Source organism: Monodelphis domestica, chromosome 4, assembly GCF_027887165.1.
Source record: "Monodelphis domestica isolate mMonDom1 chromosome 4, mMonDom1.pri, whole genome shotgun sequence".
Lineage (NCBI taxonomy): Eukaryota > Metazoa > Chordata > Mammalia > Didelphimorphia > Didelphidae > Monodelphis > Monodelphis domestica.
The window spans coordinates 258,002,589-258,029,740 of NC_077230.1; the positions used below are offsets into that span (position 1 = coordinate 258,002,589).

General features: G+C 35.3%; 1 protein-coding gene and 1 pseudogene across 1 annotated transcript in view; one reads left to right on the forward strand and one right to left on the reverse strand.

Annotated features, from left to right (window-relative positions):
- CNTN5 (contactin 5) overlaps positions 1-27,152 on the reverse strand; it is a 1,793,707-nt gene that overhangs the window by 1,024,154 nt on the left and 742,401 nt on the right. The window lies entirely within an intron of this gene.
- LOC100010147 (ribonuclease P protein subunit p30-like) lies at positions 10,558-11,380 on the forward strand (annotated as a pseudogene).

Here is a 27,152-nt window from a genome sequence, read left to right on the forward strand (position 1 = left end):
GGAAATTAGGAGACTTATTTAAGGTCTTAAGTAATAGAGGTGAGATTTGAACACTACACTAAATCTAGCATTCTTTTTATTATGCCACATTATCTCTCTTCTACACAGAATCGTTGTTTTCAATTGATTCAATTTTTGTACCACAAAGAATCAGTTTAGATAGCAGAAAATTATTTTATGAGATCTTTTCTACTGAGTTTGATGCAATTTACTTGGTGATCAGACATCATGAAGAAAGTTTCACCCCCAAAAGTACATATGCATAACTATGCTCCCAAAAAGGTACAAAAGTACAGAAATCTTGCTGTTCTTATAGAGAGCTATTCTTGCTTATCACATTTCAGCTGTCTGGAGAGCCAGTTGTGGATCTTTTTTACTTCTAGATTTCAGTGAAAAAGCACTACTTATAAGATGAAGTCATCTAATGGATTGAAAAGGGTATTTTGGGTAATCACAAATGCCAGTGGGGACCACAGTCAATGGCATGAAGAGACACAGATACAATTAAGTGGGAAGACCTATATTTGGAAATGCTTTAGTGGAATGTGGGTGGTGGTTTATCCTCTCTTTCTTTTTCTTTTATTCTGTTTGCAAAGGAAGTATCTTGAGATCTTCATGAGGCTTAGATGTAGCCTCTGATGCCATAACTTGGCCAAATAGTCAGAAACCCTATTTTATCATATCCAAAATAGTCTAGGCTGAGTAAGAGTCTCCAAATGAGATTCCCAAACAAAGGAAACTAATAAAATAAAAATAAAATTTAAAAAATAAATATATTTTTAAAACTATGAAATATATTATGTAATATATTTATAATTAATTGTATAAATAAATAATTTAAGTATTATAAATTATATATGTAATTATATCATATAGTTAAATTAAAAAAATTTTAATTAAAATATAAAAGTTTAATTACCTTTAAAAAAACCCATGTATTATAGCTTTGCTTAAGTAATTACAACAATCAGTCATTTTTCCCTTTCTGCTCATCGTTTTTCCTTGCTTTTGAGGCAAAGGCTACTTCTCTCCATCCTCTCCCTATTGTAGGCATTATCCCACCTTGTGAGGAAAATAATATCTTCACATATATTAGATTAGCCATTCATATGGAATGATAATGACCCCACTAGAGTAGATGCAGAGCAATGCCGTGGTGGGAGGGATCTGGGAATTCATTTCTCTCTATGGCTATGGCTTTTCAAATAGTCTCAGAAAATCACTTCTTAGCAATTCTATCATTTTCAGAAGTGCGGTGAAAATTCCTCATTTGTGGGAAATAAGCTAGAAATCATAACATGGTTAAAAAGCATATGGTAAAGATAGTCCTCAGTATCCTTTGTAGCATGAGATAAGTAGAGGAAAAGATTCTCAAAAAGCAAGAAAGAAGTCAAAATGGGAAATTGCAGAAATAGGGGAATAGTGTTTAATAGAGAAAGAAGCATGAAGCTATGAAAAAGAGTAAAAAACCCTAATACAGACCTTTATCACATCAGGCCTCAGTCATTTTAGCCAACTAGAGTATCCAACTAGTTATTGAACTAATATGTCATTTCCCAGTTCAATGCATCTGCACTGACTCTTCCACATACCTGAAAAGGACTTTCAATTCAGCTCTTTCTAAATCTTTTCTTTCTTTCAAGATTCCTTTCAGTAGACACAAAGTCATCCCTAAACCCCATGTGAAAGTGCTCATTTCAACCCATTTCCTAGGGGACTTTGTCAATATATAGCCTTTTCTCTTTTATTATACATAATTGGGTTCAAGTTATTTACTTTTCTACTTACCTTTCTCCTCCCCACCATAGAAGTTAAGTTCTCTGAGAACAAGAAACAAGAACTATGTAACATTTATTATTATTTTTTTATCTTTGCATATACATGTCTGGACACAGAAACTTGTAAAATATATTTTTACGAGGTCAGAGATTTTATTGGACTAGAAAGTCCTTAATAAGTTAACTCTCTACAAATGCTGATCAGAATCTGCTCCGCAAATTATAGCCTTAGAGAATTCCCTAGAGTACTAAGAGATTAATTTGCCCAAGGTCACATGGCTGATAGCAAGTCTTGTTAGAGACAGTACTAGAATCCAGGTTTCATATTTTTCATTCTCCATACAATATGGAATCCTGCCTTGTGATAATCAATGTTTGCTCAACTGAATTGCAATGATATCCTAATTAATATTCCTCAATATAATTATTTAAAATATTGGTAGTGATATTTTAAAAATTCTCAGACCACTCAAATTGATATTTGAATATCAAATGGGATCGATATATTTCTTCCTTTTTGTGATTTATCTATAGTACCCTTACTAGGTTTCCTTACCTTTGCAATAATCTATTGTTCTCATTAATTAGTTAAAAGAAGTAGAAATCCTAACTGCAAGCAAGTCATATAAAGTTTTCCATAAATAAAGGTTTATGTTTAGGAAAAGGGGAATACACAGTGATGTATATATAAAAAGGGAAGATGAATTGGAATGCCCACCTAATATTTATTCTATGTCACAAAGAAAATTTGTTTTGTCACTTTTGAATTCTAATTGCAAAGTTATTGACATTCAAATAGTCTACATCTAAACTTGCCCACAATTTCCCATTTAATTTGATCACAGGGAATATAAAATACAACTTATTTGTAAGAAAATTATAAGAAAAGTTGGTTATTTTTTAATATTTTATTTATAAGAAAGTATTAGTGAAATACCCTGATCATAAAATAGTGTCCATCTTTTATTTCTAACTCTTTGTTTTTCCCTTATACATTACCATCTTGATAATCATTCATTGCATTTTTAGAATATTACTTTTCTGATTTCATGTCCTAAATATGGATTGATTTTATCCATTTCAATTTACTGCTCCCTCTATTTAAAAGAATCACAAATACTTTACCCAATTCAGGAAAGTTGATCTTTTGGAGAAGGTGCCATATCAGAAATCACACACCACATCAAAAGATTCAAAGTGAACTTTGGGATATAATGAACTGAAGTAAAGGGGGTTGAACATATAATTCATTTTCAATGTAAACTCTTATGCCAAAGGGGAGTGCTCCCTAATTGGCTTTTTGTCAATGAATCTATCAATCATTTTTTTCTTTCTCCTTTTTCTTTTCTTTCCCTCTTCTCCTCAAATTGTTATAATTGCCTCTATGTAAAGTACAATATCTTATATACCTCCAGTAAAAGAATCTCTAGATTTATAAGCTGGTTATGTGAAAGTATTTATTGGGAAGACTAGGCATGTTAATATCCCAAAGACCCTAAGTGGGGAGATTTTAACATGCTTGTTTCTCAATAAAATCACAGGGAGAATTGTGGGAAGCACATTTATCTCTCTCCAGTATTATCTTTTTTTTTTTTTTAGCATCCTCTTTCAGTGACCCAGAAGTCAAATACCACTAAGTAAATTTAGGTATAGATAAGCCTCAGAAAAGGAAGTTAAGGAACCAAGGAACCAATGAGACAGGAAAATGATTTCACAAGCAGTATGTCCCTGGGCAGACCAGGCAAATTAAGAAACTATGATTGGTTCCTGAGATGTGACATGTGAAAGGTAGTGGGTGGAGAAAAAAGTTTATAAGTTATGACCCAGCAGGAAGTCGAGGTCTTGGGTATGCACATGAAAAAGCAGAATGGACCTTTGCTGAATTACAGCTAGAGGCCCATAAATAGCTCCCACAGATTAGATAGTTAAGCATCCCTCTACCTCTCCCCTGATTTTCCCTCTCTCCATTACTACTACTTTGATTTAATAAAGTTATTAAGTTACAAAAAAAAAAAGAATTCAAGATTTAGACTTGGAAGAGACCATAGTGGCCATATCATCATAGTTCCATGATCTGGAAGATCTCTTTAGAACTTTAAAATCGGTACTATTTTTATTGTGGATCTTCAAAATGTAATTAGAAGAGTACAAATTGACAAATCTTTCTAATTGTAAGAAGAAATATTAGCAATGACACCAATTTATATGTCCATGGTTTTCTTTTCCCCTGGAGGCTATAATAAATGCCCTGACTATATAGTAAAATGCAAAATATTGAGTACTGGAAGAGATCTTAACTATCATGTGATTGTTGTTTTTAGTCCTTTTTCAATCGTGTCTAACTCACTGTGGCTCCATTTGGGATTTTCTTTGGAAAGATACGATAATGGTTTGCCATTTCCCTCTCTATTTATTTTACAGATAAAGAAACAGGAAAATGGAGTTCAGTGAATTGCCCAGAATCACATAGCTGGCAATTATTTGAGGCTAGATTTGAACTCCTAGAGCTGAATATTCCTGAGTCTAGGTATAGCACTCTATTAAACATGCAAGTGATTATCCCATATTATAAGTGAGGAAGCTGAGGTCCAGAAAACATTAATGATTCATCCAAGTTCGAAGGTGATAAATAACAGATTTGATATTTTAGCCCAGGATATCTAATTCCAAATTTCAAACACATTTTGATTCATCATACTGCCTCCCAGAAATGCCTGCAGTCAGATTTGATTGGAAATTACCTGACACCAAAATCCAAAGTCTTTACAACTTTATCATACTTTGAAGAAGTTCATTCGTAAGTTAAGAGACTGGAATTCCAATATTTTATGAGTAACTTGCTACAAATAATGTTTAGTTTTCCAAGCCATTCCACAAAAAATAATTATAAATAATGAGACTTAAACATCTCAATCTTATGATCATTTCCATATCCTCATCCTTAACATCTTTGATAATGTGTTTCCAAAACCTTATTCCCATCCCACCCGCTCAACCCCCCCATAATACAAATGCAGTAATCTAGTGGTATGCTGGCAAATGCTTAACAACCACATCTCCAAAAATACATACACTCACACACACCTAGAAAATCTTGACTGACTTGCCTACAAAAAAGAGGTTAGGGTTTAAGGACATTGTCTAAGAACTCTCTTCTTCAGTCATGCCCTCATGTTTTCTTCTGACAAAAATTCTGTAGGAGTTTGTAAAGTTACATGTGTTACTCTCCTCTCTTGGATTGGGAATGTGCTTGAATAGGAAGTCTTTCTGAGACTGTGGAGAAAGCACTGTGGGTGCGCACAGATAACTCCCATATACTTTTGCTTAAATATAACATTAGGAGGTCATAGGGTGAGTTAGTGAGGCCATATTTCAGAAGAAAGTTGTAAGGGAAATGTCAAGTCAGGTAAAAAAGATATGAAAGTCAACTGCCTGCTCTCATTTAGAGGTCAACAAAGAGCAGTTCAACATGAGGTTGTTCTCCTCAGAGTCCTAGCCTACCAAATCACACTGGGGCAGTGTCCAGACTCTCAGAATTCATCAAGAGCTTCCCTTATTTTTTCAACAAAGTGTCCATGGGCATTTCTAGATGCTATGGACAAGGAAGATTTACAAATTATTTGGGGAAGGGCGGTGGGGCAGTGGAGTGACACTGACCTGATCAATAAATTTCCATGGATTCTCAAAGATTTTTCCATGCCTAAAATGCATCCCTGTCTCTCCTTTACCTTTGTTTAGGGCTGAGTTCACATGCTACCCCCATGTGAAAATTCCTCTGAACCTCTCAGTTGTTAAAACTATCTCTCATCAAATTGCTTTGTATTCATTTATTGGTGAATATGTTGTCCCTTACCAACATAATTGAAGTTTCTTGCGTTCAAGGAGGATTTAGTTTTGTGATAATTAAAATGTTTGGGAGCAAGGGAAATATATATATCAATTATGACCGCTGAAATATGTTTTCTACTGTGTCTTGGTTTTATATAAATATAAGATGGTCGCCAGGGAATATATTCCCAATTTATGAATATGCCCAAGCCAACTGGGTTTTATAGAGAAATTTAATTCATAATACACTGATTAATCAATAGAAAAAGAGGGAAAGTAAGAAAGGAATAAGAATGAATAAATCAGTCAGTTGGTTTTATCACTCACCCAAGATCTCTCTAGGTAAGGCTTCTCATGCCAACCTCAGGCTCCACCTTCAAGAGAGCCTCCTTTCAAGAAATGTTTCCAGAGAATTCTCCTCCTTCAGAGCCAGCCTTCTCTCCTGGTCCTCCAACAGAGCAACCTCCTCAGTCCTCCTTCAGAGCCACCTCGCTCAGAGCAAAACCTCCTCCCCCCAGAGCCCGCTATCTTTAAGGAAACCATCTAAGTTCCCTCCCCTCAGTTCTCACATCTACCAATCACTGTCCATGTCTCCCCTGTGCCAATGGTGGCTCTAGTTTAACCCAGGACTGCCCAGAGGTCTGTGGCTTTGCACATGTCTGTTGAAGGTCATATTCTCAAATAATTAAATCTTGATCTTGCTGAAGCCCTTCCTAAATCCTGTTACTCTAAGTAGGTTGGAGATTGTATTTTCCAAGACCTGGTTCTGTCATTCTAAGTATCTCTATTGTATCAATTCTAAAATCACTCATGACTCAAAGAACTTCCTGTTCTATGCTTAAGCATAGGTCAAAGCCCTTTCCATTGTTTAGCAAAAGGTTTCTGTCCTAAAGTAGTCTTAAGTAGGGAGGAGAAAGATCCTCCCATGCCAAGGGGTTTCACATTCCAATAGAGTTCTTACTATCAGTAGGAAATTTTTTCCAGTATGAATTTTCCCAATGGGGAAATTTCCAACATTCATAAGTCTAAGAAATTTCAAGGTTTACAGTTTTAATCTTTATGTTTCTCACTCTCACCATTTATCTCTCAACTCTGCACAATTCTTACTGTGGGTCTTGTTGTGGGTCATGTTTACCCTCCTCTACTCTATTGTAAACATCAGTCTTATCAAAAAGTTATTGACAATATTATTAGTATTGTACTAGAAGTTGAGGATAGAGATGGGGAGAATTCTGTGGAGGTTGACAGTAAGATCAAGGGTAGAGTAGCTTCTCCCAGTTAGGGCAATGCATCAGACAAAGAACAGTGAGGATAGAGAATCTGGTGGCTGGGGTGAAGCAAGATTAGGTTTTAATGAAAGAAGTAGGAAATCTGGAAGAGGCTGAAAGAGTGGCAATCCCAGATCACCACTCTTCAAATCAGAGTGAAAGTTTTGGTGGCAGAGTAAGAAGGCAAATTAGAATGGATATGGTGTAGTGAGAACTTATTACCTTCAAGGATTGGTTTTCCTTGCAGTCATTAAAGAGAAATAAGCTAATACAACTTCTATACATGCTTTTAAAGAATGTTAACATAGTTTACTTAATGGAGTTGTCAGTGTGTTTATAATAGTCTAGGCCTGGGTTTATAAAACTCTGACAAAAAATGACACAAAGAAGATTCGAGCTTTTGGTTTTAACATGAGAGTGTAAGCTACTGGAAGGCAAAAACTAAGACTTCCAGTTGTCTTTATTTTCTTTCCATGTGGTACTGTGGTGTACACAGTGGGAACTAACTAACTAGATATTGGTTAAATAATGGGAAAGATACCTGTCTGCTACTCCTAGAGTATAAAGATCATTCACTGAAAATTAATCATGTAACAAATACTTATTGAATATTTACTATGTACAGGGCACTGGTAATACAGTTTTTGCTTTCAAATCAGGTCAATTAATTTATTTGATTATATCCCCTTCTGGAATAGTTGTGGATCTACTTGTCAGTATATTCTTTGAGATATTTGACTATGTTGGCACTGTCAACTTTATATTCAGGATTGTTAAAATGAGATGGGACTATTTCTATTCAATGTGATTTGTAGAGTATCTCTTCTCATAAGAGTCTAGATGTTAATGCATTTTTAATGAAAAACAACTTTTTATGCCATCTTAAAAACATGTCCCCAGAAAATTAATAGCTATCATACAGAATTAATAAACTCTCTCCTCTCTCTGGATCTACATGTGTGTTTAGATGTATGTATATTTGTTTTAAACTGCACACATAGACCACATAATTTTCTCTGAAGAATCAATGAGTATCAGAGGGTAATGGGGAAGCATTTGGTTGGCATGAACAGGTTATAATACAAAAGAAATTGAAAAAAATATCAAGGAAGTAAAGTGAAGCACTTATCTATCAAGAGCAAAGAAAAAGATGGACTAGTCATGTTACCAAAGTAGGAGTGATCAAGTGCTTCACTGGGGTCCATGAACAATCAGAATAAAAAGGGCAGCAGGCCATTAGCACATTGCAGGGCCCCTTCATAGTGAACTTATTTGAGGATATGGATGAATAAAGAATTTCACAGAAAGTGCAGAAATATGTTTTAAGGTACAGATTACACACTCATTTGAGTATAAGAACATTTATTAAAATGAAAGCAGGAATCTATACAGATATCTATCTGAAATAATAGGGAAACAATATTTTAACAGCATATGAAATTAGTTAATGATTTTGATATTACATATTTCTAATTTACTTTGCTCAACTCTTCTTCCCTTGTTATGCATTCACAATCAATAAACAAAATTTCCATACATTACTAAATGTACACTGCCTTTACCTGAATGATTCCAGGACATAAAAAAAGAAAAATAAAAAAAAAACAACTATCTGGAAGATAGGTCACAAAGTGGTTGTACAATTCCAAACCTGGGATCAGGGAGACTTCAGTTACATAATTTAGTTACATGATGCTAAGGCAATCAGCTAACTTTATTGTACTGCAGTTTTTCAAATCTCTAAAATAAAATAATAGCATTGACCTCATAAAATTGTTATTAGGATCACATAAGACAATAAAATATAATCATTTGCAAATCTGAAAGGGATGCATATTGGTAGTTATTATTACCATTATTCCATGTTTCAGTGTATTTAATGTCCTCAAGAATGATTCTTGATTCTCAAAATTTAAGTGATGAGCATATCTTCCTTAAGGCCCAACACAATTGCTTTGGTTATTTCTAAACAAAGAGGATATTTCTTTGTCTTTATACTGTCTCAGTAATTTGGAACAATTATCCCACTTAAAGCAAGTGCTAATTCCATTTGGGTGGTAGCTAGAATCCCATAGAGAATGATAATTTGTTTTTAACCTTGTCTTATATCTCACAAAGATACCACTGGATTAAATCAATGTGTGAAAAATGCTTTGATAATCTTGCATGAAAGTCACTTATAACAGGTGAAGTATCATAACCAACAAATAACTGTTCTCTCAGAAAACACTCAGTTACAAAGCAGGCAATAGCCTTACCCACTGGGATGTTACACGCATACCTGTATACTGGAGAATAGACTTTTTGTTTAGATGGGCAGATCACCACCTCCAAGAAGAAGTTTTTCACTACTGTTCAGCTACCAGAAGGACTGTTACAAGCCTTTTAAGATTAGAGGATACTAGAAAAATAAACTCACTGCATTTGTGTCATGTTCCCCCATGTGGTTCGCCATGATATGACCTGTGCCTCTGTGGTCCTGTGTTTGACAGCCTCACAAAAGGCTACTTTCTTTCTTCCCCGATCGTTATCCAAGTTATAAATCCCTAACCCCCACAAAGCTACTCACAGGCAGATGCCTACTACAAAGCTAAAGATACCTCAAACAACCTCTACTTTAAAATTTTGACACATTTCCCTTTCTTCCTTCCAAAAAGGAAAAAAAAAATAAAAGCTCATATCCCTGGCGTAGTCTGGAAGAACTCTATTGTATTGACTAGACAATTTTAAATAAGACCACTCTCGGTGCTGAAGAAGGAAAAACTAAGACACTTAAGTGCGTAAATTTGTCTCAGACTCTAGGTTTCCTTTTCTTGGCATCAGAAAATGGCTCATATTTGTCCTTGGGGAAATTTCTATTAAAAGGCAAAACTCCTATAAAAATATAGGTACTGTGATGGAAGGAGTTATGAAATGTACAGGCATATCAACAACATTTTACCCAGAAATATATTTGGGGGAGAGAAATAGGAGAAAGGCAGGGATGATTAGAATAGCACATCCATTTGTTCTTCACAGAAGTGTACAATTTTAGATTTTGGAAAGATAACTCAGGAGACCTAGTCATAATGTATACCTGAACAGGCATCATCTTTAAAAAAAAAAGAGCTAACATTTACATAGCACTTTATTTTTTAACATATTTTAATTTTTTTCATCAAAAATTCCCCAGTTACATGTAAAATGTTTTTAACAGAACTCATTTTAAAAAATCTTAGTTTCAAGTTCCTTCCTACTTGTTCCTCCCCACTCATTGAGAAGCCAAGCTATTTTATATCAATTATACCTTGACATCATGCAAAACATATTTCCATTTTAGCAATGTTGCAAAATAAAACAAAGGCAAAAATAAAAGAAGAAAACAGAAAAAAGTGAAAAAATTATGCTTCAGTCTTCATTTCTAAATGAAGTTCATCAGTTCTCTCTCTGCCCAAGGTTCATGAGTGCTTGCAAACTGTCTTGGATCCTTGTCTTTATTACAGTAAGCCAAAACTTTCACAGCTAATCATCCTTATACTATTACTGTTACTACATACAAATGTTTTCATGATTTTGTTCACTTAACTCTGTATCAGTTCTGTGATGTTGTCGCTAATTATAAGCTCTAACTTTCGAAGAAGAAACTGAAGCTGAGCTACTAATAAATTTCAGAGGCAAAACGCAAATACGTCATTCATCACGTGATACCGGTATGGCTGTGTTTGTGGATTTGAACCTAAGGAAGAGCTCAGACACTAAAGCACTTAAAGGGCTTGTGGAGAATGCAGCTCACCTTGGATATTCAACTGTTGCCATTTATCATGTTGTGGACTTTAAGAAAAAGATACAGGAAATTGACAAACCAATAGTTCCTTCTGAGCTCTTTTCCTCTTTACCTATTGTACAGGGGAAATCGAAACCAATTAAAATTTTAAGTAGACTGACACTTATAATATCAGAACCATCACACTGCAATGTTCCGAGAGCAACATCTTCTCGTGCCAAGCTATATGACATTGTTGCAGTTTTTCCTAAGACAGAAAAACTTTTACATGTTGCTTGCACTAGTTTGGATGTGGATTTAGTTTGCATAACAGTAACAGAGAAGTTGCCTTTTTACTTTAGAAGACCTCCTATTAATGTTATGGCAATTGAATGAGGCATTGGGTTTGAGCTTACTTATTCTTCTGCCATTAAAGACTCCACGATGAGGAGATACACCATTTCCAATGCACTTAGTTTGATGCAGATCTGCAAAGGGAAAAATGTAATTGTATCTAGTGGTGCAGAAAGGCCTTTAGAAATAAGAGGACCATATGACATAGCAAATTTAGGCTTTACTCTCTGAAAGTGATGCCAAGGCAGCAGTATCCACAAATTGCAGGGCAATACTTCTTCATGGAGAAACCAGAAAGACTGCTTTTTGGTATTATTTATACAACAAAGAAGCCAAGAACAACTGAAGAGGATGACAATGTTCCAGCATGCAAAAAAGCCAAATGTGAGGACTGACAAAAAAGTGCCTTGACTTTCACCAGCCCATCATTCTCCTTTCATTGATTGACACCAACATTTGTGAAGAAAACACTTTACCTGGATTCCTGCTTGAATTTTATCTTGGAATTGATCATTTTATAAACTTTTATATTATAGTTAATAAAAATAGTGAACAGACTAATGAACTACCAGTAATAACCTTATAACTGATTAATTTAGATAAACTTTGTTTAAATGAAAAACAGAATAATGCTATTTTGTTCCTGCTTGCCAAGTAAGACATTGTAAAGAACATAGTTAACAAAATGTTTTAAGTAATTGAAATGTCACCTTATCTCTATCTCTTGTTCTTTAAATATTTTAATGCTCTTTTATACAATAGTTTCAATAATTTAGGGCAGCTATGTACTTCGGGAGATAGATTGTTCAGGCCTGAAGTCAGGAAGGCTCATCTTCCTGAGTTCAAATCCAACCTCAGATACTTACCAGCTCTGTGATCCTGGGCAAGACACTTAAGTCTGCCTTGGGTTCCTTATCTGTAAGATGAACTGGAGAAGGAAATGACAAACTACTCTAGTGTCTTTGCCAAGAAACCCCAAATGGGGTCACAGAGAGTCCCTAAACAATAAATCAGCAATTTAATTTATTTTTCCATATTGATATTCAAGATAAATAGTATAGTTAGGGGAATATTAAAATTTGCCCTTTGAGTAAAACAGTTGTAATATTGAATTTGAGGTAAACTTGTCCTTTTTTGGGAGGTGGAGCATCTTTTTTCTTTTAAAATTTTGTTGCAGGGGGCAGATGGGTAGCTCAGTGGATTGAGAGCCAGTCCTAGAGACGGGAAGTCCTAGGTTCAAATCTGGCCTCAGACACTTCCCAGCCGTGTGACCCTGGGCAAGTCTTTGACCCCTATTGCCTAGCCCTTACCATTCTTCTGCCTTGGAGCCAATGCACAGTATTGACTCCATGATGGAAGGTAAGGATTTAAAATAAATAAATAAATAATAAAATGAAATTTTTTTGCATAAGAAAAATATATTACTGTATTTGTTTTTATGCAATGGATGTTTCCTAACAAATACTTAAATGAATCCCTTTACCAAATGTATTCCCCCCACACCCAACAAGCTGGATTTATTCTTAACAGAAAGGAGAGCTGTGTTTGTTCACTGATAATATCAACATTGATCATTGATTGTATTTTAACAATTTGTGGCTTTTCATTGTTGACTTGATATGTTTTGTAGGAAAAATCATGTTAACTTGTTTAGCTCTGCTTTCTTCACATGACTTCTTAAATCTTCCATGTTTCCCTGAATTTTTCATATTTGTTATTCTTTACAGTGCAATATATTAGGTCATTATATTTATACACCATAATTCGTTCATTCCCTAAAAAAAAAAAATTCAGAGGCAAAAATCCAACCCACATATTGCTTACTCCAGATTTCTATGCAATGAACTAAGAATATTCCAGAAAATGTTTATATAGATATTGCTTGAAGACCTCTAACAAGTAAGAAACAAGGGTATGCTGGCAAATGTTTAACAATTTTATTTTTAAATTTAAAGTGTATTATTCAGATTCCATTACTTTCTTAAGTCTAGACTATTCTCAAAACAATAAATCTAACTCTGATTTGTAGCATTATCCAATTCCTGAGGTATAAAATGTTCAACCTAAAAACTTAACAGTTGACTTTTGTGAGTTCTTATGAGCTGACCTCAGCACATCATTCTACTTTTGGACATTTCTAAATTTTTAGAACTTTTTTTATTCCATCAAAATATAATTTTATTTTCTAGAAATGGTGGTTCTTAGTACCATTGGTCATTCTGTTGTAACTGAAGTACCAAAAGAGAGAACAATGAACAGGTGCCATTTTCAATTGTTCTTTGTGTCATGGTTTACTCAGGTAAAATAATTCATCACAAAATAGGTGTAGCTTCCTGTTGAGCTACTTTCTACTTGGGTAGGATCGTCCTTGGAAATAAGACTTAATCTGTTACCAAGATTAAGCCTGATCCTCTTCTAAGATGATAGAAATTTATAATACTTGTATTTCACTGGATTAGCCTTTGAGACTTAATTTTAATAGTTCTTTCAATGACCAAAGAGAATAGGCTCTGCCTCCATTAATCTTCACTCACTCAGGGTGAGTTTTGCCTCAGAAGAGAGATTATTGATTATCTATTGCTAGGTAATACTTTCATACTATATTTTTTACTTTTTTTCCACTAAAATTCAGAGTTTCCCCCCGGGACCTTGTATTCTGATAGATGAGTTTTTACCTTATCTTCCTTAACAAGGTCACTTGTTTGACAAAACCATTTCTAAACCAGAAACATACTCAGACCTTGCTTCCCAACCTTTCCCCACCTCAATTTCTATCTCCTCTTAATGTGTCTTGAGGATAAAAGACAGTCTTACTTATTTGTATTTATATTCTGAACACTTGGCGTAGTGCCTAGGGAATAGTAAGCACTTAATAAAGTGATTTGTTTATTCATTCATCTGGATGCAGTCCTCATTTGCAACAAGCCTATATGCCTCTGACTTTAGATAATTCATTTTTCTTTTCTGAGCTTGGTTTGAAAACTAGATGCATTTTCATATACTGAGAAAAAAAGGAAAAACTAATAAAATACAAGTAAGTCTGTGCCATAGCTTTCCACACACTCAATTTCTTTATCCCATGGCCTTTATCTAAATTTTATTCCATAGTCTCTGTTATACTCTCCATTTAAACACTGGCTATAACTCTGTTCTCTCCAAAAATCACTAGAAATAGTCTATACCTGAGCCATAGGCAAAATCATCTGTTTGAGGAGATCTGATTCTTTATTTCTAAAGAGCATTAGATTTGGAATCAAAGGACCTGGACTTAAATGTAAGACTTGTTGCATATTACCTATGATATCTTGTATAAGTCACTTAAACTCTCTTGAATTCTTAATCTATAGATTGATGGATTTAGTCTAAAGAATTTAAGAACTCTCTTCCAACTCTTATTAATCTATAAGCATTATAATCTGTGACCTTTAGCTGGCCCATTAAAATGCAAGCTCCTTAACAAAATACTCATATAACCAGCACCCCAACTCCTCCCTCAGCATCCATTAAAAATAAAGCGTATTTGTTCAATGAACAAGCCCATTTTGCCTCCAAGGTGGGGGTGGGGGGAGAAGATAGGAGAATAAAAGAAAAAAGAGAAGGAAAATTTTATTACAAATATGTATAGCAAAACAAATGAAAATTTCTCATTAGTTATGTACCAAACCATGTGTTTCATTCAGCACACTAGATTCATAACCTCTCTTTCATGACATGGGTAATATTCTTATTTATCTATATTCTGGAATTATGGTTAGTTACTGAGTACATCACAGTTCTATATGTTTTTCAGTAAAGTTCACTTTTGAAATTTTTTGTTATTATAAAGTCTATTTGTTCTGCTCACTTTATTCCTAGCAGCTTATAAAGATCTGAAGTTACTCTGAAACTATCCACTTCATCCTTTCATTTAGAATAATAGTATTGCAATACATTCACATGCCTCCAAACCATGTAGAAATTCCCAGGTTTGGAAGAGTGATCACAATGCTTCTCAGTGGGTAGAACAAACCATAGAATACCTCTTCACTATTTTCTTGTCATCCACTGAACTCATGCACTGAGGTTTGCATCACTGGAGTGAAAGTTTTGACAAACTGGACAAAGATGGAAGTCTTTATTTGCTTCTTTTGAATGTCAAATTTCCATGGCTGATTTTTTTAAAATTTTAGTTCTTGCTGTTTTGTCAGGAATGCCTAGAATTCCTATATTTTATTAAACGTCCATTTCTTCCCCCAGAGTATTATACTCCGTTTTGCTGAGTAGGAGATTTTTCATTCAGGGCCTCCCATCTTTGGCCTAGTGGAATATCATATTTCATGCCTTCTGATCCTTTAAGTGAAAGCTGCAAGGTCCTGTATAATCTTGATTATAGTTCCACAAAATTTTAGTTGTTGTTGGGGCTTTTCCTGGCTACTTTTAGTATTTTCTTTTTGACTTAGGATTTCTGAAATTTGGCTAAATAGACCTGGGATTTTAAAATTTGAAGTTTGTTTCAGGAAGTGATAGGTAGAATCTTTCAATTTCTATTTTCTCTTTGTATTCAAGAACCTCAGGGCAGTTTTCCCTGATAATTTCTTTCAATATAATATCAAGGTACTTTTTTTTGAGCATGGCTCCCCAATCATTCTTTCTAGAATCTATTTCTTCACAAATATTTTGATCATCAATTGGAGATGAATTTGCCATAGCAATATCATATTGAGCAGAAGGAATTTAAATTGGCAGTCACTCCTTAAAAGGCTATGTATAAGTCCTTGTAGAACTAAGGTCAATTAAATGCTGTTTATAGAATTTCTCCATTTCAAAGGAAGAATAATGGTGGGTACAAAAATGATTATTTTTATTTTGAGATATTTCACATACTATTCAGAAGAGGAAAAAATCTCACAGAAGTTAAAAGTCAAAATTAAATTGGTTAAATATGAAATGGAAACCTCATTATTCAGCCTCAGGAATGTTCAACATTGGAGATGATGTAAATATTTTAATCACAAATTCACCAAATGCTCTGTTTCAACTGTAAAAATTTCTCACATATAGAATGATTAAAATAGGCATGAAATAATGTTGTTTTGGAGTATTTAAAAGTATTTATTTAATGAACTAGCAAGTACTATTAATATAGAAATGGAGAGGGAATAATCTAAGGAAGGTGGAAGTTTATAAGTGAAAGGCATAATTTAGGAGGTAGATCAGTCATCAAGCACTTCTCTATAGGTGTCATTCCTCTCAATGCTCTAAGGCTAAAAAGGAGTAGCATCAAACAATTCTATTACTGAATTATGATGAAAGATAAAAAGTAATGTAATCACAATGTCTCTACATTGTCTTCATAGACCTGACAAAGGCGTTCGACACAGTGAACAGGGACACATTGTGGGTGATCCTCAGCAAGCTCGGTTACCCATCAAAATTCGTCAAACTGATCCAGCTCTTTCATGTCGACATGACAGGGGAAGTCCTATCTGGTGGAGATATTTCCGATCGCTTCAACATCTCCAATGGCGTGAAACAAGGCTGTGTCCTCACTCCGGTACTATTCAACCTATTTTTCACCCAAGTATTACGACATGCTGTGATGGATCTAGACCTGGGCGTCTGCATCAAATACCGACTGGATGGCTCACTATTCGACCTTTGCTGCCTGACTGCAAAAACAAGGACAACAGAGAGACTCATCCTGGAAGCTCTCTTTGCAGATGACTGTGCTCTCATGGCCCACCAAGAAAATCATCTCCAAACCATTGTGGACAGGTTCTCCACCGCAACAAAACTGTTTGGCCTGACTATCAGCCTCAGCAAAACAGAGGTGCTGTTCCAACCTGCACCAGGGAGGCCAACGAACCAGCCGTGCATTACAATCGACAGCACGCAGCTTTCTAATGTCAACACTTTCAAGTACCTGGGCAGCACCATCGCCAACGACGGGTCCCTAGACCACGAGATTAATCCCAGGATCCAAAAGGCCAGCCAGGCACTCGGGCGGCTGCGCTCCAAAGTCCTCCAACACAGCGGTATAAGCACTGTGATGAAGCTCAAAGTGTACAACGCAGTGGTCCTCAGCTCGCTCCTGTAAGGTTCTGAGACATGGACACTGTACCGGAAGCACATGAAACAGCTGGAGCAATTCCACCAATGCTCCCTCCGGTCAATAATGAGGATCTGATGGCAGGACCGAATCACCAACCAGGAAGTCCTCAACAGAGCCAACTCCACCAGCATCAAAGTGATGGTCCTCAAAGCCCAGCTACGATGGTCTGGACACGTCATCCGCATGGACCCACAGTGAATACCAAGACAGGTATTCTATGGTGAACTGTCAGCTGGACTCAGGAAACAAGGCCGACCAAAGAAAAGATTCAAGGATCAGCTAAAGTCAAACTTGAAGTGGGCTGGCATTACACCAAAGCAGCTAGAACTCGCTGCCTCTGACAGAAGCAGCTGGCGAACCCACATTAACCATGCCGCCTCCACCTTTGAAGATGAGCGACGTCGACGTCTTGCCGCTGCGCGTGAACGCCGACACCAGGCCACAACTGCACCTCCCGTAACAATTGGCGTCCCATGCCCCATGTGCCACAAACTGTGAGCCTCAGTCTTTGGACTTCAAAGCCACATGAGGGTACAGCGTAGATGAAACTGCACAAAGACAATTGCCATTCTCGATCACCGAGAGACTACTATATATATAATCACAATGTATTAGAAACATGGCCACTCTCTATGATATCCCTGAAAACCAGCTTCCACTTGAAATCCTTCAGGAACAGGAAGCTCACTACCTTGTAAAGAAGACTATTCTTTGCTTTAAAAAATCTCTAATTCATCTTTTTCCAAACCAAACTTAAATTTGACTCTTTAATTTGTACTTATTGAACTAGAGTTCTGCCTTCTGGAACTGATGAGAACAAATCTAACCCTTCCTTTAAATGACAAACCCCCAAATATTTAATAACAGTTATCAGTTCTTCAGAATGGTATAGCAAATATCTCTAATAAAGGTCATACTTATCAAACATATGGAGAAGTGAGGCAAATTAATAAGAGCATAAAGCATTCCTCAATTGACAAATGGTCAAAAGATATGAACAGACAATTCTCAGATGAAGAAGAAATGAAAACTATCTTTAGTCATATGAAAAATGGCTCACATCAATATTAATTAAAGAAATTCACATTTAAAAAAACTCTGAGGTATACCTATCAGACTGCTTAATATGAATAAAAGGAAAATTATAAGTGTTGGAGTAGACATGGTCAAACTGAAACATTAATATGCTTCTGGTAGAACTGGGGACTGATACAATTGTTGTGGAAAACAATTTGGAACTATGCTCTGTATCCTGAAGAGAGCAAAGATGGGGGTAAGACCTATTTGTACAAGGATATAGCAGCTCTGACCTGAAGGGTTTGCTAACCATTGCTGAAGGGTTGAATAAGTTGTCATATATGATCTTAACAGAATAACATTATGCTAATAAGAAATGCTGAATAAGACATTACAAAAGAAACTCCTGAAAAGATTTATTTGAAATGATGTAAAGTGAGGTTAGCAGAAAAAGGAAAAGAGTACACAGTAACAGAAAAAAAAGCACAGTGATTAACTTTGAATGACAACTCTCATGAGCAATGTAAGGACCCAGGATGATCCTAAGGAACTCATGGAAAAAAAAAAACACATTATTACGCATTCTTTTCATATTAACCAATTTGATAGGTGTGAAATAATATAGATAGCCTTTTTTCTGCATATAGTAACAAGAATGTGATGATCAACTATTATAAACAACATATAAACAATTATAAACAACTATTATGAACAAAGATCCAGGACAAATCTATTCTATTGGCTTTCTACTCCTTTCCCTAACATTTTTTTTTCATTTGTTTCCTGACTTCTAAAGTAGGGATCTCTCTCCTTTTTTTACTCTTATTATTAAGCCAGAAAGAAATCAAGACCCTACTTCTTTTTCAAAGAAATGATTCTAAAAAATGGAGAAGAGATCAGTCTCTATCTCATTAAAGCCTCTTACCATCAAATATAATTTTATTTTTACTTATCCAGATAGTATTTATGTCAGAAACAGAAATCTTGGTCATGTTTCTGGGTAAACAGACACAAAGACTAAAGATGAAAATGTCTCTTCTAATTAAATGTTCTTTCTGTTCACCAGCTTGTTATAATCTTACTCATTTGTTTTGCTACCAGAATAAAAAAAGATCCCTTAATGTTATTTAGTCACAGTATTATGTTCAGTCCAGGGCCTGGGGTCCTCTGTTGGAAACATTGACAATAAATGGCCTCCAGCTGTTTAGGCTCTTGTGTGGCTTGGCAGTCTCAGTATTTCACTAAATCTCCCTTGAAAATGTCTTCCTTTGCTGCCTACTTTCTCTAGGTATCAGTTCCTTAATTAGGTGCCTTCCCTAGCACCTTAGCTAACACCCTTATCTAAGACTGCCTTCTGTTAGACCCAGTAAGGCTCAGGGACAAGTATCTTATTCCATTGCCTCTCTGCCATCCCCTATCCATTTGATCTTTCTTTTAAGTAAGAACAGAAAGAAATAGAACAGGCATTTAAGGTTCTCTTCCCTATAGTGAACCTAGGCCAACCAAATAACATTTTCTTCTCCATTTCTACAATAACCAACTGATTTCTGCAAACTGACTCTTTCCCTTTCATAAGTGAATTTAAATTCCAGAGCTTCCTTTTCACCTCTCTAGGTTTAGCATAATCTCAGCCAATAGCCATTCCCTTTCTGGCTAAAAAAACTTTTTCCCTTCTAAAGGAGATTAAAATAAAAAGAAAAACAAACCCTGTTTTTATATCTAATTGCTAACCAGTTTGCAGATAATTTAAGGAGATCAGAGAAACCCACTGATTGTCAAATGGTAATAAGTGGCAATTGATACTTGGTTTCATAGACTGTTAATCATCTCTCTTCTGGGATTTAAGCAAATCCATACAAAGTGCTATTAGCTCAAGGACAATTTTCTTATGTTCACTTTAGATGAAAAATGAAACAAAAAAACATCTTTGCAGATTTCTCATATTATAGATTTATATATTTGATTGAATGTCTTTAAAAAAAATCTGTCAGAAGTGATTCCTAAATCCAGGGAATAAGTTAAACTTGACATATAGAGGATCATAGATTTAGAGCTGTAATGAATGAATAAACAAAAGGCAAGCATTAAGTTCTTACTATATGTGCTAAGCACTGGATATGTAACTAGAAAAAGCAATGATTTATATTTTAGAGATTGGAGATAACAAAGAGAAGGCAGCAGTGGTCAAAGAAAGGCTTTGGGTTTGGAAGGCTCAGTATTGGTACCTGGAATCACAGGGGAGTCAGTTGGTATTCCCTTTTCAGAAGCAAATAGTATTACTGACATGACCTCTATTCTGAGCAAGCAGTAGAAGATGGAGGTGGAAGGGAGAAAGAAGGGTAGTATAAATACAACATGTGGCTGAATGGGACATAAAATGAGGACCAAAGCTCAGGGTCTGATTTGGGTCAGATATAGCAGATCAGGTGAGGATACACAGAACAACAAGGCACCAGGGCAGAAGGTATATTAGACATTGTCTATTGTAAGTTCTTGTTTTACATAGGAGGAAACTACAACCCAGAGAGAGGAAATGACTTACTCTTGATTTTAAATCAATCAATATATAAATCAAAATGCAATGAAGTACCTACACTATGCTAGGCACTTGAAATATTTTTAAAGCCTTTCTTGATTTCAAAGAGCTAACTTGTATTTGAGGAGAAAATAAATAAAAGACCATATAAATATATACATAAAAAGAATAGGAAACAAACTAATACAAGGTAGTTTGAGAACAAGGATATGAATAGTTCTGATGGATGCTTCATGAATGAAATACTTTTAAAAGAAAATGTTTGAGCTGATCTCTTAAAAGAAGCTAGGGATTCTATAAAAGTTGAGTAAAAGGCAGTGCCTTCTAGACAAAAGAGGCATGGAGACAGAAGATGGAGTTCCAAGTGGGAGCTAAAGAGTTATGATTGGTGAGTTGTGGTATTCAGGAAGGAGAACAATGGAAAATGAGGTTGAAAAAATAATTTGGGGAAAGGTTGAGATTTTTAATAGCCAGAGTTTATATTTTTGTACTAGAGGTAATAGGGAGGAAGTCACTGGAGTTTATTAAGTAGATGACTACTGAATAAGGAACTGTAGTTAAGAGAAGTCACTTTGGCAGGTATATGGAAGATGGTTCAGAATGAAGAGAGACTGATTAGGAAGTCATTGAAATAGTCCACCCAAAAGGTGATGAAAGCCTGAGTTGATATGGTAGCTATGTTGCATATAAGAGAGGAAAGATCTTGTAAAAGTAGAAACAGCAGGATTTGGTAACTGATTGGATATTGTGATCTGGTGAGGAAAAGTGAAGCAATGAGGGCAATGTCAAAGATATATTCTTAGGAGATTAGAACAATAATGGTATCTTGGACAGAAATAGGGAAGTTTAATAGAAACGAGCGTTATGGAAAAAGTAATTTCTGGGCCTATCTGAATCCAGGACATCTGGCTTGATAGGTTTGCAATGTCTAACAATCAAATGATGACTAATAATTATCAGTTGGTGCATTTGAGCTAAGGAAAGAGACTAGGGCTACATATCCATCATAGAGTTGATAATGAAAGTCAAGGGAGATTACAGAGAGATGGATCCACAGAGAGACAGAAACAGAAAGAGGTACACAAAAAAAGAGAGTTAGATACAGGAACAGAGACAGAAAAGAGAAAAACACGAAATTACCAAATTTGAAAGTTGAAAAAGACCTTGATAGCCACACACACACACACACACACACACACACACACAGAAAAAAACCCTACCCTTTTGCATACTAGTTTGGGGGAGTTTATGCAATAGATGATGAGAAAGAAAAGACTGAAAAGGACTGATGCCTCTATCACAACATGTAGGATTAATTACATAAAAAATTTGGAAAGGCAAAAGTATCCAGGAGGAGAGAGTGGTCAACAGTGTCAAGTAAAGCAAAAAAGGTTTGAAAGATGAGAACAGAAAAAAGGGCAACTACTTTTGCATTTGATAGATCACCAATAACTTTAGAGAAACCAATTTCGGTTGAATGAAGTTGAAAATGAGGGTGAAAAGAATTGAATTGAATTTTTTTTAAAGCCCTTACCTTCTGTGTTGGAATCAATACTGTATATTGGTTCCAAGGCAGAAGAGTGGTAAGCACTAGCAAAGGGGGTCAAGTGACTTGGCCAGGATCACACAGGTGGGAAGTAGAGATGAAGAGGAGACAGTTAATATATGCTAAAATGAGGAGAATGGCTGAGAAAGAGAGAAGAGATAAAGCAATAGCTAGCTTAAGGAGATGATAGCAAGCAAGCGGCAGATTCAGCATTTTGATACAAGAATATCCTTTTCTACTCATTCTGTTTGACAGAAGGGAGGTAGTGAAAAGAACATCTGCTCTAAACTCCAAGATTCTGTACTTAAATCTTGCATACATGCAAATGATCTTTTGATATTGGGCAGCCACAATCTCCTTGAACTTAAATCTCTTCTATACAATGAAGGGGTTCTAATAAAAGGAAGCTAAAACCAACTCCAGTTCTACATCAATAATTCTGTAAGATTTTGTATTAACCAGTTTGAGAGAATGTGGTATCCCTAATGTTCTATGTTATAGGTTATTGGAATTTTATATGTATGTACTTCTTTGTCTCACTCTAAACTTATGATCCTGTGGTGGGGGGTGGTATCGATTTCTCTAAAGTAAGAATGGAACTCAGCAGACTTTTGAAGGCAATATTGTGTGCTGGAAATAATGCTGAACTTGGAGTCAGAGAACTCACATTTAAAATGACGGTGATATTCGCTTTCTATACTGTAGACTTTGGCAAGTCACTTAACCTGATTGGGCCTCAGCTTCCTTATCTGTTAAATGGAGGGGACACAGTTTAATTGACTTTTGAGATCCCTTCCAGCTCTCAATCTATACTGCCTTAAACTTCCCTTATAAATTACCTATGTTTTATTTACAGTATTGGCTTTTTTTTTTGTAACCTTATTTTCAGATTTAAAGGTGTTGGATTCATGTATGTGTTTGAATATGACATTCTTATTATTTACATCTTTGTCCTTCTTTGCATTTCTTCCTCCTAAAATTCAATGGTAAAATTTGAAAAATATTATTTACCACACAGAATAAATACAGGTTTTTAAAAATACTCTTCCCTCATTCTATTTAGTCCAAGCTTAGAGAAAAGCGAAATCTGAGTCAGCTTTGATTCTGTTGGCAAGGAGAGCATTAGGATAATCATCACCTAGAGAAAAATGCTGCTGAAACGTGAGAAAAGTCTCAAGTGTTACTATAACAGAATAATGGTGAGATTAACATTTTAACTAATGTTTATTCAACATCGTAAAATACCATGTATATATTGAGATTCATATCTATCTAAATCATGAAAATAAAGTTTTTTCTTTTTTTTAGCTCAATAAAAGCAAAAATCAAAAGTGAGTTTTTTTGTGTGTATGACCAGACCCACCATTTTCTGGTCAATTAGGTTTGTTGTTATTGAGCTGAAAAGGCTGAGGAGCAATTGATTGGATAGCTCCAAAAATTGATCATATTTAACTTAAGACAGGTGAAATAACTCGACTGTGGCTGGGTGGTGATCTGATTGACTGTTTGTTGATCGGCTATTATTTTAGTCAGAGAAGCCTAATTGACCAGAGAACAGTCCATTTGGCCATGTGTGTAGCTATAATTTTAGTCTCTGAGGGTTTTAAAGACTAGAAGCCATCAAAAATTTAGTGCAAAGCAAAAATCCCTACGCTTTCTGTTAAAAGAAAACATATATTATGATTAGCCAATGCCTATCCATTTTAATGATGGAGAATAACAACTCATTTAAAGAATATTCATTGTTCAGCTAGCTCATCGTAAACCTCAATAATTTGTCTTTCACCATTGTTTAAAGGCCACCGTATATATAGTAATATACACATTTATAGCTTAATACTGCTCCCCAATGTGCAAGCCATGATTCTATTATGCTGACTACTGGAGGGGAAGATTAAGCTTTCATAATTTTAAAATGTGCCCACTTTGTGTTTTGTAAAATGCATCAGCTTTCTCTAAGTGATTTTTATGGCCTATTAATTACCTCCTAATATCAGAAAAACAGAAAGGTTATAATAAAAAGATAAAAAATCAAATTAATAAAAATAACTTGTATATTTTAAGTTTTTGGAAAAAACACAAAATGAACTTTTCCTGCAAAAGGAAACCATCTGCTAAGAATTAGTGACTGCTATGTGGATGAACAATTTGTTCTAAAAATGACACTGAGGAATGAGCTTACCTTGATTGAATAGCCTAGTGGTAAAGTGGATAAAGTGTTGAACTCAGAGCTAGTAGAACTCAAAATCACATCCTTTAACACACAGATATCAGTTGTATAATCCTAGGAGAGTCCTTCACAGCCTCAGCACCCACATTTGTAAAATTGGGATAATAATAGTGTCTGCCTCCCAGGGGGTCATTTGTTGTGAAGATTGAATGAATTAACACATGTAACATGTTTTGCAAGCAGTGTGATATAAATGTTAGCTATTATTGTTATGGATTATAAACCAGATTCATTTTGTTTCTACCTCCCCCTAAGTCATGTCTCCAATAACTAATCCTTTGAATTTACAGGAGCAAGACAGTGGCAGGAAGGGCAGATTTGAGGGTCAAGAAATTCAGTTTCAAGTCTTGCCCCTGACACAACTTCCCTATTTAATTGTTGGCAAAACACAACCTCCCAATGCCCCCACACAACTTGCTGGATGCAAGATGTTGAAAAGTTGATGATTTGTCGTGTTCATAAAGATAGCACACACTTACAAATCTAATTTTCCATTATGATTTTGGACCAATGCTAATATGGAGCCATATACAAATATGCTAATTAGGTACATCTTTGGTATCATTAAATGCCATTATTAGTGTAAGAAATAACAAACAAGGTGATCACAAAAAAACCTAGAAAGCCTTATATGAGGTGATGAAAAGTGAAGTGATCAGAACCAGTACAATGTTGTATGTTGTAGACAGGAATAGCAATATAAATAAAAATGTTTTCTTTTTTTTAATTTTAACAGAAATAAATAAACAAACAAACAAACAAAAAAAACAACTTTCAAAACAAATTTCTATTTAAATCTGACCTCAGACATATTTTAGCTGTATGACCCTGGGCAAGACATTTAACTCCTCTTTGTCTTAGTTCCTCATCTGTTAAATGGAGGTAAACTAAAGAAGGAAATAGTAAACCACTCCAATATCTTTGCCAAGAAAACTCCATGGAGTCAGGTAGAGTTGGACACTACTAAATGACAGAGCAACAAACACACCAGTATATAATTTAATTATCTGACTAGACTGCAACTAACACAATTCATGCAAAATAATGTTAAACCCAGTCTCCCTATAAATATATTTTTAAAAATACTCTAATTGTATGCAACATATTTTCTTTGACTATTTTGATAAATGTTAGTCCCTCCATAACCTCCAAACCTTTTTTATGACCCTCTTTTTGTCTAAGCCAAAGAGTAGTAAGAAAAAGGAAAAAAATAGTTTTTAGTAGATAAACTAACTATAGTAGAAAAAAACAGTAGGTGTGTGTATATGAGCAGGCATGCATGCAACATGCACCATTAGTGCCAACATATGACCTTGACATCATAAGGTATCTTGAAGGGTATCAATAGTTTATATTGTCATAGAGTCTTACTAGAGTCTGAATCATGCCCAAAAGAACTCTCTAGAAGAAATTAGGATCCCAAGGCCCAGACTGGCAAGATGGATAGTTCAGGATCATAAAAGGAAGTTGAGCCAGTATCAGGTACATAAAAATCAACTAAAGCAGAAGATAAAGAAGGGCTTATTTTTGAATGCTTAGTTTGTGACATACAGATTGATCTTATGTCTAGGTATTATCCAACTGAACCAGATTTATGTTAATTCTCCAAAATTATGTTTCTCTTAGGGACCAAACTTTACTTTTTGTTTGAGGCCTTTGCAAAGTATGGTGTTTGGGCTTTGTAACTGAGGTGAAACACTGTTCCTGGTCAGGACTGTAGAGGTTTGACTTCAATGTATACTGATCAAGTCCATAACCTTTCCACTCCTGCCCCACTCCAACACCCAAGAGGTGTTTTATCAGCTAGTGTCAAGATTATGTCCTTGATCGTGAATCCCTCTTAATGATGAATCACTAGAGGAAGTTACAATACTAGAAGGAAAAAAAATGATGTTTTTCATATGCCTTCTGGGAGCAGTGTTCAGTGTAATATTATATGAACATAGATTGAGCATAGGAAGAGCTGGTTTGAAAGGCTTCAGAACTCACAATTTGCCTGATGCAAGAGAGTTGGCAACATGGATTATCCAGTTTTGAGGAGAACTGAATTAGCCACAGCCATATTTGCAGAGGTTCTTTGAGAATTTGTAGATAATTGGTGGTGCATTTATATATGGCTTTCAAAACTTCTAGTTGGGTTTGAAAGTCTGTCTGAATAGCTTTTCAACTTTCATGGAGAGCAGACAGCTATCAAAATGGAAGAATGAGGCATTAGGTATTCAATAAGCATTTATCAAATTCCTATTGTGTACAAGACATACTTGGCACAGGATATACAAAGAAAATGGAAAAAAAAAAGATTCCCTATCTCCAAAGACATGTGTGTGTGTGTGTGTGTGTGTGTGTGTGTGTGTGTGTGTGTATGTGTGTGTGTTCAAATGTGATATTTTACTATATGGGAAGAAATAAGATAGAATTCAGCTGGGGAAAATTGCAGGAGTGAAGAAGTGAAGGGAATTATTGAGGAAGAATCCCAAAGTAGCTATTTACCTTAGTAAGCCAATCATCCTGAAACCAGATAGACCACTCTGTTGGCACTGACTATTGTTATATGAGTAGAAGATGGTGGAATAACAGGCCTTGAAATACAATGCAAAGAAGACAAGGGGGCAGTAGGAAATTAAGTGTAGTCTATGTTCAGAGATTAGATAGTTGATAAAGAGTGGAGCTGGAATATGGAATTTTTTGTACAAACCAGATCAAATATGATTTGGCATACTGTTATATGCAGGCCATGCTAACCTAGCAGGGACAAAACGTGC